The sequence below is a fragment of the Bicyclus anynana genome, chromosome 16, assembly GCF_947172395.1.
Source record: "Bicyclus anynana chromosome 16, ilBicAnyn1.1, whole genome shotgun sequence".
Classification (NCBI taxonomy): domain Eukaryota; kingdom Metazoa; phylum Arthropoda; class Insecta; order Lepidoptera; family Nymphalidae; genus Bicyclus; species Bicyclus anynana.
Window position 1 is genome coordinate 10638127 of NC_069098.1, and position 18484 is coordinate 10656610.

The following is an 18484-nucleotide window of genomic DNA, read 5'->3' on the forward strand; positions in this document are numbered from 1 at the left end:
TTATTTTATGTCATCATGTAGGAGAAGATGGTAGTGGGATAATTTGAAATATGTACAATTTGTATGTGTAACGTATCGCTGTATTGGGATTCGCTGGATGCAGGAAGGATCGGATCGGGACGTTTGGAAGTCCCTACAAAAGGTCTATGTCCTGCAGTGAACGTCCATCGGCTGATATGATGATGATGATGATCATGTATTTGTAACCACTGACAGTTTTTACGCGGTATCGTACATGAAGGCTAATCACTTGGCGGTAACTTGGTAACTTGCACTATAATTATAGAAGTAGGTAATAAAAAGTGTTCTAAGTGTGATTATTTCGTATGATTTATATTTAAAACGGTAATGGCATTTGATAATAATTTATATGCATATAGTATTAATTAAAGACGATATAACGATTACTATTAAATATCGTATCGTAATAAAATTCTGCTGGAAAGGCAGATGGGGTTATATTCTGAAGCTGTTAGCTCTGAATTTGAAACAGGTGCAAAACCGGAATGGCAGTTAGAAATAAGTGTAGATAATAATACAATCACGTTCGACCTTGCCGCCGCGTCTCACATGTTTTGTTTTACAACTTGTGTAATACTTAAACGAGACTTGATGTTATTTAAGGTGATTGAAAAGCGTTATAAAAAAGAAAATAATGTGGAAACGAAGGGATCTGGTTCCGGACATGCGTATTGGAGTGGGATGGAGATAGCAGGCCGGCAGTGAACGTCAGTTGTTACCCGGTCGCCGCGGCGCGCGTACTGTCTCGTGCGTTTGATACTGTACACATATCAAATTTCACTGCGAAAATTTGATATCGTCGTCGAATTGTGAAGTGATTGAAAGTTCGCGAGTTGACCGGTAAATTCGAAGTTTATACCCAGTTTACGCCATTTTATTTGTTTTGTTTGTAGTTTTGTGCTTCTTTACTTATACTGTGTTTTCGTTTTGTTCAAGTGATTGTTTGACGGTACCCGTTTTTGTAGTACGTATTATTGCTTGTTATTTTTTATTTAAGTACCATTTTTTTAGTACATTTTTTGTAGTTGTAGAAATATTACTTATATTGCCTTTTTCATCGTCCTTAATGATATCATCAACACAGTTTCTTTATCAGTCCTGATAAGTGTTATCTTATAACATTGTATGCTAAAGCGTTTTGGAGTCTATGCGTTTGCAATATTGCACATTAGATACTATAATTTATATTTATTTAAGAAATAGATTGGTCAAACAAGTTTGTTAATTAGCATATTATTAAGGATCAAACGAACTTACCTGGAAGTGAAGTTCGATCATAATTATATGATCAGCTTCACTCGACCCGATTTTATATTAACATATTGTAGTATACTCCTATGCTACAGCCAATGACACAGTTTTTTAAAGTTAATAGGAATTTTTCAAAATATCACCATGGCAACCCAAACACCACCCCCGCGCGGCCATAGGTCGCCATCTTCATTTAGTTTAGAGTTAGGGATATTGACTAGTTCACATAATGGGTAGGGAAGTAAATAAATATTTGCTACATATGGGAGGGTGCTTATTTATAAATCGGGTCGAGTGAAGCTGATCATATAATTATGATCGAACTTCACTTCCAGGTAAGTTCGTTTGATCCTTAATTATATTTCTCAGCTTCACTCGACCCGATTTTATATTAACATATTGTAGGATGTTCAGAGTAAATAAAAGTTATGTGAACTACATATGTAGAATTTTAATTCTTAATCATTTCCGTTAGGATTACATGAGTAAAACAATCAGAGTATATTATGAACCATTCATATTATTGTTGTTATATAATATAGACAACGCAAATTGTTTATGATCGGATATAACTTCTTGATTATAAATTTTTTGCAAAGACTGAGGATGTCAGAGTCCATCCCGCTGTCTTCCTAATTATATCAAAATTAACCCCAAGTCTATTAGCTGCTGAAATGATCGCATGTCGAGTACCTACTATGTGCAGAGAATATTGACGTATCTTCACCACTGTTTTGAATTGTGTCTTTTATCCAATGGCTAAGCCTTTGGGATAAAATATTCTGATGATGATTTTTGATACTATGAAACAAGCAGTCTTATTTTTTTTGTGCGTAATAATCTAGTTTTTTGTGTATACGATTTCATATCTTTAGCGGGACAAATTTCAGGTTTTTCATTGAAAAAACGGTAGTTTTAATAAAGGTTGAAATTATTTTATATTTGAAGTTTTTATCAAATCTGGAATTTTTATAATTATTTCAATATTCTCAAATATTTTCATGTTAGTTAATTAAATAAGAGCTAAAGTTTGTACTCGAAGTGCGGTGACCAAGGTTAGCAAAGTAAAAGACTTCTTTTTTTTTTTTTTTTGTATTCCCAGGCCAAAAATCAGATAAATAATTAAGCACGATGCTGGGATGATGGGCATGGTCAGATTATACCTAGGACCTTTGTGGTTTTAATCTGAAAACACCTAACTATTAACTGTGCCATATTTGGTACAATTTTGAAATGTTAATGGAATAGAAGGATCTAAATAATTAATTTGTTTTTTTTTTTTTTTACAATAATCCAGCCATTCCTTAAAACACCCATCGTTGATACGTGTTAATAGTTAAAGAAGCTCACATAATCTCGACTGAATTAGGTAACATTGATTTGTTTAATAAAGCTTGCCAGAATATGTCACGGCAACCAGGATAACTCTAGAAGAAATTTCAAATAAACTAATACGTGGACCAAAATAAATAGGATCTTTTACTGCAATTTTTTTTTTTTTTTTTAAGGATAGGTTACCACGCTTGAGTTGGCCAATAGGGCACAAATACTTTGCCTTCTGCTTTATCGCATATTATTTTTTGTAACACTTTCAAAATAAAGGAGAACGGAGGGAATGCATAAAATGATAAATGAAACCATGAAACAGTAAAGGCATTGACAGCCCATGCATTGAGAACGTTTTTCGAGAAATGTAACGAGAAGTGGCACATACATTACATCAAGCAAAGAGGTCTATCTCTGATTTACCGAAAATATAAACTATTTTTAAAAGAAACATAAGAAACATATTCACAAAGTTCCTATGTCCCTATGCCTTATAGAATAGGCTTCAAGATTATCTTTAGCATACAAGGGAAACTATTATAGTATACGAGGCAATCACTGTTATATTTCTTGTTTCACACTACTGCCATCTTGCCATCTCTCTAGCAATTTCATTCAGATGTATGATATAGCAGGAACATTATCAATTCGCAGTAATACTTCGTTACTATTTAAGCTTTTTAGCACAAACTTTCAGACCAAAGCAAGCTACTTTTATTTCAAGATTGATAGTATTTACACTTATTCTGATTAATGTATTTTATTAATGATTCTTTAATCTCTTTTTTTTTTTTTAAATAGGTAACTTTATAGTTATTTCTATCGCATCGAACATAAAACCTAAAAACTTACAAGTTGTGAGTTGTAAGTCCCAAGTCTTTCTAATGATTTAGAAAAAAAAATAGGCATGCTTCATATATCAATTTTTGCCATATAATAGTTGTGTGTAATAAGCTTGGAGATATTTCTATAATCCTCCATTTTAAAAATGTGATAACAAATCTATTTATGCAAAAGTAATCTTTTATCGCCATTTGGTTTCGGAACTAAAAATATGTTTAAAATAAATTCGCCATTAATGTGTGCGTGCATCTAGATTTTGCATTAATATATAACGGACATTAGATTGACAGATTTATATAGATATAGATATAGCAATTATATCTAACAGACATTAGATTGATTAACAAAGTCTGAAGTATTATTCCGAATACGAATTGGAAATGAAGTAAGAGGAATTTCATATCCATGTAACCACGATGAAATGATGGGATCATCTGTAATATCACTCCAACATTTAATATAGCGCTGCAATCTAACTAAATAATTTTAGAGGTACTGTCTCGGGTACTTGTAAGTTCTCGGTGCTGGCTGGTCGGATATCCCCCGCTGTTGAGAGCTGTTCAGCGCTACACGATGACCCTGGCTGCGGCGAGGCTTCTCTGTTTCAGACTTCAGCCCCGTTTTCCAAGGCAGGGTTTTCGAGATTAATCGATTATTATTAGGATTATTATTACTTCTTAAGGAATCTGAAAAACAAACATCTTCAATATTTTTGTGTGATTTTCCTTAGCTAGTGATAATTCAATAGCTTGATTAATAGCCGCAACGGCGTTTCTGTTTAGTCATTAGTGATGAATCCCTCTTGACCATTGCCTGCCTTAACCTCAGGGTTAAGGACGGGCGCGACCAACAAATCGCAATTTTCGGGTATTCAATATTCTTGGAGTATCTTATCTTTAACCTCCTTTTGTAGCCCCTTACTAAGTATTTCAAGCCATCATGATGGTCTTTAGGTCTTTATGGATAGCCTTCCCAAATTTGTTGTCTACAATACAATCACCCAATAGAGCGAGCATCTCTTCATCGATCTCTGGCTCCTGGGACTCTGCATCACTTGAGACTAGCACGATCGCAGTGGCTGGTGTCGGGCTCCGGGCGCAAGATTGATTACCCGCTGAGCTTGGGCTCGGAGTACTGTTCGAGGTGGTCAAATAGGGATCGCTGAAAGATTTGTGGTAGAAGCCACAGGCATATTCTGCATGCTAGGGTTTGATTTATATTCGTCAGGCTGGTCAAGGAGTGAAGCCATATAAGCGATTAAAACCGAAATGTTTATCAATGCCATACCATTATCAGTTTTTTTTTTTTTTTTACGTGACCAGCATTTTTTAGCCCAGATGGCGTCCCGCACTAATTTACATTATAAAAATGTAACAAGAATCGTAAATATGATCTTTAAGAATGGACTTAGCCCCAGTTGGGCTAAGTGAAAAAAAAGTTTTTGCGACAGGGATAGCCCAGTTGGCGTCCCGCATCACTAATTTACATTATAAAAATGTAACAAGAATCATAAATTAATATGATCTTTGAGAATGGACCTAGCCCCAGTTGGGCTAAGTGAAAAAAGGTTTTGCGACAGGGATAGCCCAGTTGGCGTCCCGCATCACTAATTTACATTGTAAAAATGTAACAAGAATCATAAATATGATCTTTGAGAATGGACTTAACCCCAGTTGGGCTAAGTGAAAAAAGGTTTTGCGACAGGGATAGCCCAGTTGGCGTCCCGCATCACTAATTTACATTGTAAAAATGTAACAAGAATCATAAATATGATCTTTGAGAATGGACTTAACCCCAGTTGGGCTAAGTGAAAAAAGGTTTTGCGACAGGGATAGCCCAGTTGGCGTCCCGCATCACTAATTTACATTATAAAAATGTAACAAGAATCATAAATTAATATGATCTTTGAGAATGGACCTAGCCCCAGTTGGGCTAAGTGAAAAAAGGTTTTGCGACAGGGATAGCCCAGTTGGCGTCCCGCATCACTAATTTACATTGTAAAAATGTAACAAGAATCATAAATATGATCTTTGAGAATGGACTTAACCCCAGTTGGGCTAAGTGAAAAAAGGTTTTGCGACAGGGATAGCCCAGTTGGCGTCCCGCATCACTAATTTACATTGTAAAAATGTAACAAGAATCATAAATATGATCTTTGAGAATGGACTTAACCCCAGTTGGGCTAAGTGAAAAAAGGTTTTGCGACAGGGATAGCCCAGTTGGCGTCCCGCATCACTAATTTACATTATAAAAATGTAACAAGAATCATAAATTAATATGATCTTTGAGAATGGACCTAGCCCCAGTTGGGCTAAGTGAAAAAAAGGTTTTGTGACAGGCATGGCATCCCGCATCACTAAATGTCATCATATTACGTATGAAATTAAATTATGATAGCAAATCGTTTTCTTACAAGAAAATGTGGGTATATTATATTATACAAGATGTTGAACTGACCTGACGACTTACTCCCTGAATAATGATGTTTTTCTTCTAACATCATCGCCCCTGAAGATACGGTTCGACGCCGCGTTGACCTATCGAGTCTTGCCTCGATTTTCCGTAATTTTTTTCTAATATCTGCATATTTTTCATTACTTTTACGTTTACGTTTGCCTTTTGGCATGACTAACTAAATAATTTTATTTAAATTTTATAAATTATAAGATTTCCACGATTAAAATTATTTTTATTTGAATTAGCGTGTCTAGGCTTTGAACACAGAAACACAGAATGAAGATGGCGACCTATGGCCGCGCGGGGGTGGTGTTTGGGTTGCCATGGTGATATTTTGAAAAATTCCTATTAACTTTAAAAAACTGTGTCATTGGCTGTAGCATAGGAGTATACTACAATATGTTAATATAAAATCGGGTCGAGTGAAGCTGAGAAATATAATAAATATCAATCAAGCCTTGACCTAGAAAACCGTAGTTGGAATTATTTTGTATAATTTGGTTCATTCTTAATCTTAAACGTAATTAAAATAATAATGCAAAAGTAATGACAGACAAGAAATATTAATCATTCATTTCCGTATTCATTAAAAAGTGATTTATATATAATATTTATTGATCTATATAAGACAGGCCCAATTACTTTTCAACTATTCACTATGCGGTATTCAAAAGACAAAGCAGGGTTCTGAATAGACGAGGGTGCTTTGAAATTGATCGCATGGTCCCCGTCCTCTGGTTTACCGAACCCTCAGAAAGCGAGGTGGGCTTAATTCCTAACAAATTTGATTTTGCGGCTAGGATCCAAATTACCATATATTATATTAACTAAATTTACCTTTGGGAGACCCTTTTGTAGATGGCCGCTAAATTTTAAATTGTTTTTAATTTATCTTTTGGGTTTATGAACTCGTCCGTTTGATATGTTGTCACAATAGCACGTGCTTTATGAAACTAAGTACTGATGTATAACAATGAATTCAGTAGCTGTTTTAGATCTTCCAACATATAGATTTAGTGTAAATATCTATATATAATTAAATATTGTGTTAGATACACACGCATCCAAATCGTTATCTCCTTGAACGTTTTTTGAAATGTTTTTGTTGCTTATGTTTTTTGTTGTAGGTATAATGTTATCGATACAGCAACGATTTTGATGGATGATTAATGATTTTAATTTGTTTCATGATCTCTTGACAAGTAAAAAAGCTTCTACCTATTTCCTTATTGCTACAAGCTACTTTTTCTATTATATTATTAGAAAATGTGGATTTTTTATTATACGAGTTAATCTTAGCACCATATTAATGCTCGGCCGTTACACTTGGTCATATAAAGAAATGGTAGATTTAAAAATTATGATGCGTATTTGGATGTCGAAGCTAAACCAGTTTTAGCTAACACATTAAGAATGGGGCACGCGTCGCTTGTACCAGCCATTTAATCGATATAAAAAATGTTCAGTTCTCCATTGAGGCGAATATAGACCCGTAATGGCACAGGACCCCTTTTTTTGGACCATTGTTGCACCCATGGCACTTGGGTCGTTGACATTGGCCTTCCCCTTTCATATTTTGGATTTACACCATATTTTTCATCTCTTGTCGCGTCAACAATACATCGTAACTAATCTAATTCATTTGTTGTATGCGTGGACGTTGTTAATCCTCGACATAAACGCAAAGCAGCGTTTCTGTTGACCCTTTGTGTAACTTTATAATTTTTATTAACGGTTATCTGGGCCTAATTAGGATAATAAAACTAAATGTTGTTCGCTTATCTAGTATCATATTTCATAACAGCAACATCATTATCTACTACACAATTATCAGTATACAAACTATATCTCGTTACCTATTTAAAAATGTCTAGATAAGAAATAGAGTGCTATGAAAAAACTCGTCCCCGCTACTGGTTTTTATTTGTCGCTTCGTAACAACTTCTCTATTTCCAAGTGGAAACAAACAACTTGGAAAAATTGCTTTTCTTCCTAGACGACGTTTTCAATTCCAAGTATTATAACGCATTAAGCATGCAGTTCATTGTTCCCCCTTCTTAAAACATATTGGCAAAAACAATGCGGGCTTAGAATGCGTATACCGTTAGAGAGAGGCGCTCAAGATAGTTATTTGAGTTGCATTAACTAGAGAGGGCAATAATCTTTGATAACTCGCAAGTTACTGGTATTGCGCAAGCGTCCCACTTTTTGCACGTGTTGTCAATAGTTTTGCAACAGGTTCCGGTCTTAATGTGTTTTTAGCTTTGTTGCTTATTAGTCATAGTTTTATTACTATCAAAGCGTATACAAAGTCTTATTCAACTTATGCGTACGTGGGAGCAACATTAACAATATTTTTTCGTATAAGGATTATAGCAAATTATATGCATAGCTGCCAATCTAATGTACCTACTTAAACTAGCACACTTATTCTCTTATACTCGATGATGATGGCTCAAGGCCGTGATGTTTGGAAGGTCATATATGAGACTGACTGCAATGGATGTTCATCGTCTATAATCATGATAATGTATATTCGTTATATTGGAAACGGTTAGACGTTAATGAAATTATGTATTCACTACAAGATATTTTAATTTATAAGCTGCCTTCCCTTTTGAAATAGGTAAGTCGACAAAACGGGAAAAGAAAACATTTAACACATTTATGATACTATCTCGTAGATCTCTGTCTGACTATCAAGTCATTTCAAAAAAGATATTTCACCGAATCATTTCATCGCGGCTAGTTGCCTCGACTAGTGACAGAAGGGCTGGCTCATTTTTTGCGCAAAGGATCAGCCTGGCTGTCCAACGCGGAAATGCAGCCAGTATTGTTGCCACAATTCCACGTGGGCATGATTTATATAGTTATTACGATAAGTTAGCTTAAGTACTATTGTATTCTTTCTCAATAAAAAAAAGTCATTTTGAAATGTATGTAAGTATGAGTACTAAACACAATTTTCTAAAAGTATCATAAACAATACTTCTTTGATAAGATAATAATAATTACATAAGATCTCACACATTTGAAGATGATACAACATTCTGCTGTCATCGTTTTAAGAACACCCACATATAACTGGTATGATTGAGTTCCTTTTTTGTAAATTCAAGTTCTTCTTGTTCACAATATTGCCGCCTACTTATAGTTTTACTTATAGTTCGATCTTCACCTTAATCAGTAAACGGCACAGGTCGGTACTGTAGGGCGTTGCTCCGGCCTCCGCGTCGCGATGGAATGTGTCTGATTGTGGTTACCAAATGCCATGACTCTATAATTGACAATCGTGTTTTTCCAACCGAAAACACAAAAATTATATTATTTTAGAATTTAAACTATCGTGAGTGTTATTCATATTAAATGATTATGAAGTTTGGATCGTGCCGCGATGCAAGAACCAGCTCATGACTAAGGGCCCCGTATGGGTTCGAAACTAGTCGGGCATACTCCGACGTAATATCACGTGAGTTTTAGCCGTGTTTCATAATCATTTAATTATATTATTATTTATTTCAGACAATTTTTGTGTCTGGAAACTATTAAGATTTAGATCAATGCCATCAAAAACAAACCTTGTAAAGTCTTACCAAGTCTCGCAACTCAGTTCTTCTACCGTAAAAAGTTGTGAGATCCATGTAATACCGAGTCGGTTACTTTATTCTGTCACTTATCTTCTCTGTGTCTAGGATCTTTTGTCATAAAATTTTACGTAATTAGCTAACCTAAGAACATCTTATGACTGTAACAATATTTAATATTCTTTTATATTTTAAATAACATAGATTGACTTGACCATCGCACGAAAACACAATGTATGTATGCATTTATTGCAAGTAATATACAATAGTATATTCAATAAGATTGTTTAAAGCAATTTCCAAGTAATTTTCTGGACCGGTCAATGTTTCGAAGATTAATACAATTTATTTAACCAGTACCATTGGGCTAGCGTGGTGGACTATTGGCCTAACCCCTCTCATTCTGAGAGGAGATTCGAGCTTAGCAGTGAGGTTATGCCCACCCGAATATGGGTTGATAATGATGATAGGCAAAACTAAATTAATACTGAACCTAACTGAAATAGACCTGAAATATAAATACGTTACTACATTGACACCATTTCTCTAGAAATATTTAGTTATAAAACAACGCATATATACGACGTGAATAGTTTGTTATCTATTTGCCAAACTCAATATGAATCCAGTCAAATGTTTGAATTGCAAGAGCCACACATCCAAAACTCTTCAAAACACACATTCACACTATAAAGTGGGATATATAAACAAATATCACAGTTAACTGAGAAATATGAGATAAAACCGCAATGCTAATTGGCACGCCGGATCATTGGATCCCTAATTACGATTCTTGTCTATCTTTCCGTACGTTTCATGGCTTTTTAATTGCCACTTCGTATGTGGCGGAACATTCGCTAATGTGCAGTTACGGACGCTCCGGAAAAGACAACGGGGCCCATTGTTCCGACCGGCTCCTTATATTGCGCATAGCGGTCGACTTCATAGCCTGCAGAGACGGTGAGTCCAAATTCTGAGAACGACGGCTGCATTTCATTATCCATTTTCGTTGTTCCATATTGTTGACTAGCTGACACCGCGCGGTTTCTTCCGCATGGTGCCCGTTCCCGTAAGAATACAGGGCTAATATATAGCCTACAGCCTTCCTCGATAAATGGGCTATCTAATACTGAAAGATTTTTTCAAATCGGACCAGTAGTTCCTGAGATTAGCGCGTTCAAACGAACACTCTTCAGCTTTATAATATTAGTATAGATTGGAGACAGTCAGGATTAAAGGAGTTTCTAGAAACACTTTAACTGTTTCCTATATTTTGATTAAACTAAAAAAAATATAAAGTATTCTTTTCATTTTGTGACAAGTTGGCTCTTGACTGCGATCTCACCTGTTAAATGACAGTGCCGTTTACTCTACCCATACCACTGGAGATTTCTACGCGGCATAGTACCGGAACGCTATATCACTTGGCGGTACATCTTTGCCGGTAGGGTGGTAACTAGCGATTGGACACGGCCGATGCCTACCACCAGATCAGACCTGGGCTAATTATTAAATCCTTAACTGACCCGCACTGGAAATCGAACCCAGGAACTCTCTGTTGAGAATTGAGATCCAAAGCTTTACCAACTGCGCTAGTGAGGTCGTCAAAACGCCCAACTAGTTTCGAACTAGTTTTAGTTTGGATCGTGCCGCGTTGCAAGAACCAGCTCATGACTAAGGGCCCCGTATGAGTTCGTTCGTTCGTTTAGTCGGGCATACTTTGACATTGTATCACGTGACTTTTAGCTGTGTTTCATAAAAAAAATATATGAATAACACTCACGATAGTTTGAATTCTAAAATATTTAAAAATAATACTCAAATAAATATTAAATCCAATCCTATTTTAAGTACTACTTCTGTACGAGTATATCTTGCGCTTACGAACAACTTTTATACTAAAATACCGTTTGCTGGAGCCATTATATCTTTCACTTCTACGTTGAACGATTAAAATTTAATCTTTTAAACGTTCATCCCACTGAAATCTGGGTCGAGGCGTATCTTTCGAAGGGCCTTACAAAAGTGTTTTGAACTTTAAAGAGATTTGTATCTCGGCCATAATAAATTATCATTTAAACATTTAGTAATCGGACTATAATTTAATATTTAAATTACATTACCTACATACATTTAAAGAACCTAGTCACAAAAGTGACTATATTGTTCTCGAAAGGCTACATAGACTTTAACATAAGTAACACATACATATCTTTAGATTAATTACTCACTTCTACGCCTCTCAATATAATCTCTAACTGTTTTATTGTACGTCTGTACATGGACTGTTCTGTTGTAACATTTTCCCAACCTTCGTTTACTCGTAGTTCAGTCTCTTGTGAGCACATAACCTTAAAGTATGGCGTGAAGGTTGTGGTTTGTCATGGTACAATTGATAGAATAAATCGTTGTCAAAATAGTAGCGGCTCAGAAGGCCTACAAAGGTTCTGAAGTGGACGTCCATCGGCTGACATGATGATGATGATGAGTATCTATACCTACTCATATTTGAACAATGTCACAGAAAACAGAATGGAAAATATGTACAGGAGAATGTTTAAAACAAAACGACTGATCTTTTGATTGGTTTGCGATAATACTTAAAACACAAAACATTATACACTATAAAGGGTTTTTGTATACACCTTTAAAAACGTATACTTACGTTTTTATTTGACAGTGATAGTAACGTTTATTTCATCCATTTTGAACGTGTAGCACCGTTACTCAATGATTAATGGCGGTTCTATTTACCGAGACCCTAAACAAATTATGAAAGAAAAACACGAGCTCACTTCATTTGTTAAATTTAACGTTTTATCATTCTACTCCATTAATTTTATATCGTTTGCGTAACCTCTCTCTTTATACCTACACTGTATTAAATTTCGCGAAAGGTGCATTTTTTTTATGTTAATGTTAATTTAATTATTTCGTTCGATAGAACCCTTAGTACGTATACTAAATTACTTGCTTTTCCTATCTACAACAATATTAGAATTTGGATTTACAACTTTGTAATCATTCATCTATCGAAAAATAAAGAATTCATCGCGTTTTGGTGAAATTTTTATTTGTATGGCGTACGCCGTATATTTTTGTAGTCCAATAAAAAGGATCAAAATTGTGCGGTTGGGGACTTTCCTCGGCAGAGAAGTTCTTCTAATATAAAAGAAATTATATAAAATCTCTTAACAGATTATGTTATCCTGGTACTTTGAGACCGTGTGTGTACAATTTTCGTAAAAAATGATAGAGAACATTGTAGAGAGTGTAGAAATCAAGCTAACACTCTCTGTAAACCTAGTACTTTATTTGAAGCTTTGGTCAGCCAGTTGCAACGTAAAAGAACTTCTTTATAAAAATATATATTTTCTTTATCGAACAGTTACGTGTCGATACTCGATACTATCACTCATCTATCTATTCGCAATTCGAAACATCATTAATCTCCGACATCGCGGCATGTCACCCGCATCCCGCTGCCAATTACGTAACACACGAGACTCGACTTGAAGAGTTAAATTGATTAAGTCCCATTAGTTGAACCTGGATCTGCGGTGTTCGCGTGTTCCCATGTTGATTAGACCTCTGTTACGAGTAAGTAACCTGTATCATTGGTGGTAATTCGGTTGCACTCAAAACCCTAATTACTATACTACCAAGTTCTCAATGAAATGAGAAAACACTTATCGTAATGTTAAAATGTTGACAAAATAGATACCTAGTCATTATCATCATCAATATCAGCCGATGAACGTCCACTGCTGGACATAGGCCTCATGCAAGGACTTCCATGCACGATGGTCTCGAGCCGCCAGTATCCTGCAATCCGCTTGATGTTCTCGGTCCACCTAGTGGGGACTTAGATATTAGATATACGTAAAATTGAAAATGGCATTCATTATTTTATTTGTATATGAGGATATACGATTAATTGTTTGTTGTTGTTGTCGTATTAATTGTTAAGTATAGTTAAAACCATAAAACGAATATAATAGATGATAGAATAGATTATGAACAAGCAACAACTAAGAACATAATAAAGAACATGAACAGGCACAGAGATAGATTATAGTCTAGAAGAGAGGACAATAGTTTTATCCTCATATTTCCAAGCGAACGGTATCTACTTGAGATACAGCTTGTAGAATACAACAGTAGAAATATTATAGAAAAAATCCTGTCTGTTCTTTGGTTATTTTTACAATAATAATCATAATGCACAATTATGAACAATGAAGTTTTATTTCAAGGGTTTCAATGTTAAAAACTAATAAATAATAACGCAAGCAAGTTGCAATATACGAGTATGATACAGTCATCAAGCTAGGAGTATCGTATCTCAGAGGGCACAGACATGTTAAGGATGCTAGTTACGAGACTATATTTCTTGTCAATGACCCAATAAACTAAGTTTACGACGTAACCGGTATCAATAATAGAAATATTGGACAAGAGTCGGATGTTCCGAGACACATTGTGGCTTTTGCCTTCCTGAGAGCGCCGCGTCTTGAATACAGATCGTCTATTCAACTCCCTTATTTGATATTCCACACTTAGGTAAAGTGCTTTTTTCTAGTGCCATATAGTTGTCAGACTCGTGCAGTTTTTGTCCGGGGATTATTTGCGTTGAATATTGAATTAGTCTGGCTATTAATTTGATTTACGACCGAACCTCTCGTTTCATTTGAAAATTAGTCGCGTTTGATGTTCCATTTGTTTTTTGTTAGGTACGTCGGGGCACTGGCGGTTTAGTAATGCGGAGAATATTAAGCATTTTAATTGATGTAATATTTGTAGTATCTTTATTTCCAGCTGCTTACAACAGGAAACCAAAAGTATCTTTAAATGTGTTTTAGTGATTAGGGCAAAATCTTAAAAGTAAGTTCAAATGTTATGGACGTTATTATGTTCAAATGTTGGTTTGGGTTTACTAATAAAGACAGCAATTATATAAATGTTTTAATAAATAATCTTTTTTACATAAACTTTAATTAGGCATTATAAAAAATGCCGGTGATAATATAAAAAAATCATATTATGGTGGAACTGTTTATTTGTGTCACCTCGTATAAACTGCAATATTTTTATTGTTTAGCAATTAGTGGAGAACTGTTTATATTGTAATAATTAATGTTGCAATGTTATAAATATGTCAGTAGTAGCAATAAAAAGTTGAACGTAATATTAATTACCTTAGAAATTTATGATTTAAATAGGCGCTTCATGTCTTTATGATATCGCATGCCTCGTAGAACATGAATCATGAGGTTATTAACAACATTGACTTGAAAATAAATATTACAATGGTTTTGAAATACCTCTTGCTTATGATTTTATTAGTGTAATATTAAAACTGCCAAAATTTTCATGTAATATTTAACTATGTAACTATATGTTACTTTTTTATGCTGCAACTACTGAACTGAACCGATGTGGATGAAAATTGGAATGGAGATAGATTATACCATAGATTACATAAACTCACAGCTTACAAATACTACAGCCTGTCTTATATATTATTTTGTATGTAGTATTCCGCAAAACCTTTAGTTTTCGCATTTGCAACAAATAGAATTTCACGCGCGCTAAGTCGCGGCCAGTGGACTTCGAAAAGTCAAGGTTAATTAATTTGATAGTGGTACACAAATCTTCCAACTTTACTTGTTATCTAACATAATAAATCTATTCTATTTCAACAAGGAAAGTGATCCTCTAGAAGCATCTTTTAGTGATTTTATTCTAAAAAAGACTTTTGGTTAGATTAAAATTCATAATTTTGAATATCGATAAAATGTGCAAAATATTGGGCAGGTGACTTAGCCCGTATCTAAAGTAGCATTTGAGTTAGTTTTTGTAAGTAATTTGTTATTATAAATTTTTATACAATTTTCAATTTCATATCTTCTTCACAACTTTCATATTTGAAATAGTTCAACTTTTATTTTTCTTATATAGTTACTTCTCCAAGTTCCATTTTAGGCAAAAATCCTAACAAACCAGACATAGTTATTATCGCATTTATAACTTACTAGCGGACGCCCGCGACTTCGTCCGCGTAAATTTCGATGTCAACTTTACTACTACCCCTACCCTACCCTACCCCTACCCCTACCTACCACTACCCCAACCCTACCCTACCCAACCCCTACATGTACTCTACCCCTACCCCCACCCTACCCTTATCCTACCCCAAACCTACCTCTACCCTACCCCTATCTTACCTTCACCCTACCCCCATCCTACCCCTACCCTCCCCGTACCCTATCCCTTTCCTACCCCTATCCCACCCGTACCCCTATCTCACGCCTATCCTACCCCTACCCTACCACTTCCCTATCCTACCCGTACCTCTACCCCTACCCCCACCCTACCCCTATCCTACCCCAAACCTACCCCTACCCTACCCCTACCTTACCTTCACCCTACCCCCATCCTACCCCTACCCTCCCCGTACCCTATCCCTTTCCTACCCCTATCCCACCCGTACCCCTATCTCACGCCTATCCTACCCCTACCCTACCACTTCCCTATCCTACCCGTACCTCTACCCTACACTACCCCTACGCTTCCCTACCCGTACCCTACCCTACCTACCTAACTTCTCTATCTTACTCCTACCCTTAGCAAAATCGGTCGAGTCCTTCGAGAGGTGGTATGACCAAGAGAAATAGAGACTTCTGTGCTAATAATATAAAGAGGTAAAGTTCGTGTGGTTGTAGGAGGTAATCTCTGGATCTACTGGACCGATTTGGAAAATTGTTTTACCAATAGAAAGCTACGTTATTTGCGAGTGTCATAGGCTATGTTTGATCCCCATATTCACACGGGAACGGGAACTACGTAAATGAAAGCGCCGGGCGTCATATAACGGAATTTCTGCGTTTTTTAGAAATTTTGTATTATCTCCGAAACTATTTAAGTAATTAACATACTGTAAAGGGCAAATCTTATCTCCATAATATCCTTGTGATTATTATATAATTTATTTTAATAAGGATTAAAGTTTAGTTGTATAAATAATGACGTAAACCTAAGTATATAAAATTAATAATTTTTAAAACACAAAAGGTACTATATCTGCTAATATATAGAAGATAGATATACGGTGTCAAAGACTTTTTTGTAGAACTTTTAAAGATACATAAAGTCTTCATTCATTAATTTCAATTTTACACAATAGTTAACGCAGCGCATGCGAATAAGTCTGTTTAAGAGGAGTTCAGTCCGACCTGTATGACAAAAACTGTAATAGCTCGGCTAATATATATGATACCAATATAAAATATAGCCTATAGCACTCTCCGATAATGTAGCATTCTACTGGTGAAAGAATTTTTAAAATCGGACCAGTAGTTCCGAAGATTACCCCATTTAAAAAATGTGACAAACTTACAAACTTTACCTCTTTATAATATTAGTATAGACTAGCCGACGCCCGCGACTTCGTCCGCGTGAAACTCGATGTAAACTTTCAACTACCCCTATCCTACTCCTACCCTTCCCCTACCCTACCCCTACCCTTCCCCTATCCTACCCCATCCCACCCCTAGCCTACCCCTAGCCTACCCCTACCCCTATCCTACACCCAGTCAGAAAAACCCAATTATCTTACGGAACCCTTTTTTTTCCAAAATAAAATTTAGCCTATGTTACTTGTGGATAATGTAGCTTTCGAATGGTGAAAGAATTTTTAAAATCGGTCCAGTAGTTTTTGAGCCTATTCATTACAATCAAACAAACAAACAAATATACAAACAAAGTTTTCCTCTTTATAATATTAGTATAGATCAACGCCGTTTAATGACTTACCGGATAGGTTTATTTTAGTAAACAAAGACTAACGAAGCGTGGTTCTAATAGTTATATCGATACCTGTGCCCTTTGTGGGTAGCCAACAAAAACGAAATTGACCGTTGCACCTGCTTGCACAAACCGATCGACAGATGCTGGGTGCACGTTTTTTTGCACTTGATCCAATACACCTTTGAAATTTTGAATATTTTTTGCGTTAAAAGGGTTTATGTATGAGGCATGATAAGTTTTGTTTGTTTTGTTATCGTTTCATTTTGCAATGTTTTGGTTAAAGATTTTTTGTATTATAAAATTTCTTGTAAATTACTTAGATTGATATTTATATTATGGGCTTACTGTTACATTAATTAGTAAAGTTACATTATGTAGATATATACCAAGGCGTAAAGTTACATGTGTATAGTGTTACTTTATGATATAGATAAATATTTTTTTTCAGATTACTTATTTACTTGTTTTCACTAATAGTTTAATAACGAAATTAGATGTAGATGTATTTATTGCACTTAAATTAAATTTAACCCAATTTAAATCCACTAGTAAAGACTGTTGTGTTAATTTGTCACACAGTATTGGAGATAAATATGAATAGAAGTTACTATAACTTCTTCTTACCTCTATATCAAAATTTATTATAGTTGAAATCAGATAAGATAAAAAGTTAGCGGCCGGACTTATTTATTTTATTAAATTGGAGTAATATTTTTACTAAATTTATCACACTAATATTAATAAAGGTGTAAGTTTGTGTGTAAGTGTGTATGCCAGAAATATGGAATGGAAATAGATTTTACTCTAGATTAACACATAGGTTACTTTTCATCCCGGAAAAATCCATGGTTCCCGTGGGATTTGTTAAAAACTGAATTGCACGCGGATGAAGTGAATAATTGCAAATTTTAAAAACTGTTACTTATAAATTACGAATAAGTTTATATTTAACAAGATAACGAAAGTTCTTAGTGCTAAAGAAATCTTTTTTCAAATCGCAATTTGTTTACTCCCAGACTAAGGCTAAGTATCTGCACCCTTCTATTCTACTCTTAGAATATTCTCGCCCTCACAAAAGGAGGGTACTTGAAGAAATTGCTCATGCAAATGGGGATGTCTGCGGTTATACCTAAATATATGGATAAAATGGATTATGTCGGGGGCTTAGTGACTTTCCGAAAAAGCAAAGGAGA

The 18484-nt window shown here is 35.1% G+C and overlaps 1 protein-coding gene across 1 annotated transcript in view; it reads left to right on the forward strand.

The window, feature by feature from the left end:
• Positions 1-719: 719 nt before the first annotated feature.
• LOC112053613 (protein sprint) overlaps positions 720-18484 on the forward strand; it is a gene marked incomplete in the record, with an annotated part of 148399 nt that continues 130634 nt past the window's right edge. The window contains 1 exon segment of the mRNA XM_052886053.1: positions 720-985.